Genomic DNA, 4,308 nt, shown 5'->3' with positions numbered 1-4,308 from the left:
GGTTAAAAGCCGACGCTTTAAAGCGCCGGTAACTGCATGATAGCGACGCTTAAAAGCGTCCTTAAAAAGCGTCGCTAAAAATCCTTTAGCGATGCTTTTGAAAAGTGTCGAAAAATATTTTTTCCACTCTTACATAGCCGACGCTTTAGCGACGCTTTGGAAAGCGTCGGGAAGATTTATACCGACGCTTATAAGCGTTGGTAAAGACCTTAAAAAGCGTCACCAAAACTTTCTTTTCTTGTAGTGAGTGCTTGAACCTATTAGTATATTATTAGAGTTATTAATGGAATCTTGGAGAATCCCTAGAGTACTAGTGGAAGATATATGGATCTTTGTTCATAATAATACCGCATAAAAAAGCATGCACAAATGTTAGAATAATTTATACTTAACTACAGTGATGTGATGCAGATTTTCGTGAACCTAGGAGATATTGAAGCCATGAAAGCAAGTGACTCAATGAGAATTCCGCAAGTGCTGCTTCAATCGACATGCCTATCTTGCAAAGCTTTGGGAGGCTATCTTTTAGTACTGTGGGTCAAGAAAATGTATTGCCGAAAAAACATGTCCAACAAGCTTTCATTCTCTCCTTCTCTCTATCCTTGAAGAAGAGGATGAAGATCCCTATGCTTCTCTCTCTCTCTCTTTCTTGGTTCCATGCAAAGGCTAGGATATGCCTCCTATTTACTACGCTATAGAGGTGGGGAATGTCCCTCTTTACTAAGTCCCAACAGGTTTCAGCATCCTAGAGAGGAAAGGAGGAGGGAGATACCCTTATATTTCGCCCCATCATAGGAATCCCATTTGGACTCCAAGTAGATAGGGAGAAGGGGCAATGGCCTGGCAGGTAGCCACCTTCTTTGTAGAAGCATGCTCCACTTAGGGCACTTCATATAGCAAGGACACCAACCCTAGCGACCGACTCCTACTTGGGTCTAACCTGAGTACTTTTGAAGAAAACCAAGCCAATTAGTCCTACTTGACCTAGCTTAGCCCAATCACCTTACCCTAGCTAATTTCCTAGTCCAATCTCTTCTCCAATATAATTTGGAGCTTATGTGGTCCAAGTAACGAGAGACCCCTCAGTTGGAAACTAGTTCTAATTAAAATAGAGATAGATGACATATACTACATACATTACTAGGATAGATTAATTCAGGTTCCCACTCAATAAAAAAAATCTACCCCTGTAGGTCTTTTTAGTCACATATTAGCTATGTGGTCCAGTATGCGAATATGGAGCCCATTTTGTATTACTTAATCCTTTGATGAATAGAATGAAACTAGTTGATCTTTCTATTTTTACATAAGCCATATTTTATAATTCAGTACCCTATCTTTCTAATGCCTCTATATTACCATGCAGTGTCGCACTATGGGACCCTTAGTCATATAGTTTCATGGCCCATTAGAACCCTAAGTCATGTCACACATCCTTTTAAAACAAACGTTCTTAGTGTTTGTTTCAAAAATAATAAATTATATGCATAATAATTTATAAAACTATTATTTTCAAAAAAAATTTAAAGTTATCATTAGGCTCTGGTACAAACATATTTGACATATTTCTATTTTGATATAGACATTATGCCATTATGATAGTTTTCATGTTGGACAGCTTGTGACCTTCATTTGTATTCAGATATAGTAAACCATTGTGCTTCCTATAAAGGTCAAAGTCCAAGATATATATTGTGGTCAATACATAGGTTTGGCCACAAACTTACTGACCTCTGAATTTTAGCGAATTGTCATACCATTCAAATCCAAGGGCCACTTGCATGCTCATGCACCTGGTTCATATCTCTTCACTTAATAGTGATTTAGTGTGATGCATACCTAATGTTAAGACGAGGCCTGACCTCAATGAAAGAGGAACTCCATGCCATCACCATCCATCACAGTAGCTTTAAGGCGCAATGCCCATCCTCATTCACAGCTATGAGCAAATTTTGAGTACCTAGGCCTATGCAATCACCCCTATGGATCCCATCCACTTGAATATATATGTATACATGTATGCATCTTTTATACATTCATTCATACATATATATATATAGAGAAAGAGAGAAAGAGAGCACATCACAGGCATGTGTACTAATATTACAAACATACAACAACGTATATCAGATCATATATGCAATTTATATCTCGTGAGGAAAATATGTTTATAAAACTAAAATGGTTAAGTCGCATCATGGTCCCCATGAGCATGGTGGCATTAGAATTTTCATATTATGTGTCCCGGTGCAGATTGAGTCCTTGCATTGTGCAGCTATAGTCCAGTTCTTCCATGCTTCATGGGCACCTCCGTGATAATCTCTATATATAAAAATTCAAAAATAGGTGGCCTTAAAAACAAGTGTCAAGACCCTCACATCATGTCTAATCCACTATTCCTATATAAGATTTTTATTGTAGGTCCTTAATTTAATTATTGATAACTCATAAACATATCACAGGTTACAACACACCATGCCACCATCCCACAATGTTCAATCAATGCGTCCTCAACCTACATGAAGAGTCTTATACATGCAATACAAAATTTGTGAGATCAATTGGATGAATATCGTGAACAAGGTACAATCGGATCAAGATCCTTCCCCTTAATCTAGGGTTTCATCTAAACAATTATCAGGTCAATCATGGAAGATATCATCATGCATGAATATCAATCAACTTACGATGCATCATTGGAAAAACATATGGCCTAAATTAAAAACCATAAATAAGATGGTACATCTATATCATCTAGGATCTGGTTAGTGAGAGTAATATATACGCTCCCACTAGCCATCTAGGAAATACATATCACATCTTACATGGTGCTCATGCCATTAATTAATGATCAATATCCATGATACATGTTGAACATAATTACATCTAAATCTATTACTAATAACTAATACAATCAAAAACCATAATAAATATTAATCATGTATCCTAGGCATGTTCAAGATACCAAACTACCATCATGAAAATAAAGCCCAAAAAAATTAACAAAATCAGATTAGGTAGTAAAAGGACCATAAAAGCTTCCCGTTTGATATATTAACCTAAGTGTTAAAAATTCTAATCAGTCATATGTGACAGCACAACATGGCATACATTTAAAGATATATAACTTGCAAATATGGTCCAAAAACATCACCATACCTGATGTAGAACAATTTGGCTATTATGGGTAGGGTTGGATGATGTCCAGAAGCGAGATCCACTACATCAAAACATCAAATAATAAATTAAACTTTCAAAGGCCATAACTTGGTCATATAATACCTAATTAAGCCGTGCGCTGAGTGTAGAGCTATCGCAACAGCCAGTCGCTTTCATGACAGCCCACTAACAGGACTGTCATACTTTGTCGGCACATCTCGATCGGCTTCTTAGCTAATGGCTCTTCGACTGGAGCCGAAGTTATTCACCTTGGTTTATATTAAGGTCGGTCCAGCCCGAGGTCGAAGCGTCCAATATTTCTTTCATCAATTAAAATTATTGATATTTTAAATATTTTAAGTGAAAGAGTTTCATAATATTATAAATAATAAAATAAATTTATTTATCTTTTGTTTTTTTAAAAAGAAGATGATTAATTTTTTATGAAAATAATTAATTATTAAAATAAAAAATATCACAAAATATTTAAAATAAGTATATTTTATAATATGAAAACTTTAAATAAGTATAATAAAGTATAACTTCATATAATTGCTAAGTAGTAGGAAATTATAAAAGAGGTCTTAGGTTTGATCCTTAAAAAGGTGTATATATAAAAAACCATATTCAAATCCATAAGATTTTCATCTAAATCCGACCGCATAATAGATACAGTGAGGGATTCCATTGGATCATTTACCAATAATTTTTTCTCTTTTATCATCAAAAAAATCATTACAAAATCTTTGTCTTTAATGATGATTCTCATTTCATCACTAAACGTATTAGCTTTTTGTGAACAAAAAAAAATCGTCAGAAAAGAAGATTGTTAGCGACGACATTAAATCCTCATTAAAATTTATTTTGATCATTAATTCCTTATCAAGTCATCATTTGCAGACTCTTTGATAGTACTTTTTTAATCTTATCCTCCAAACAAAATCGCCATAATGGTTGCCTTTAACAACCTGTTTCGTCACTAGATATAATAGTTCATTTAACGACTTTATATTTTTGTCACTAAAACTTTTAGCCGTGGGTCCTCTATTGACCACCAAGCGATGAAATAATTTTGGTTACCAAAATCCTTTAATGATGAAAGTAAAAAACTTTATGAGTAATTATTTGTCAGTAAAAATCTGAATTTTT

The sequence above is a fragment of the Phoenix dactylifera genome, unplaced genomic scaffold (genome assembly GCF_009389715.1).
Source record: "Phoenix dactylifera cultivar Barhee BC4 unplaced genomic scaffold, palm_55x_up_171113_PBpolish2nd_filt_p 002265F, whole genome shotgun sequence".
In the NCBI taxonomy this organism is placed as follows: Eukaryota; Viridiplantae; Streptophyta; class Magnoliopsida; order Arecales; family Arecaceae; genus Phoenix; species Phoenix dactylifera.
Note: the sequence above shows the minus strand (reverse complement) of the source record.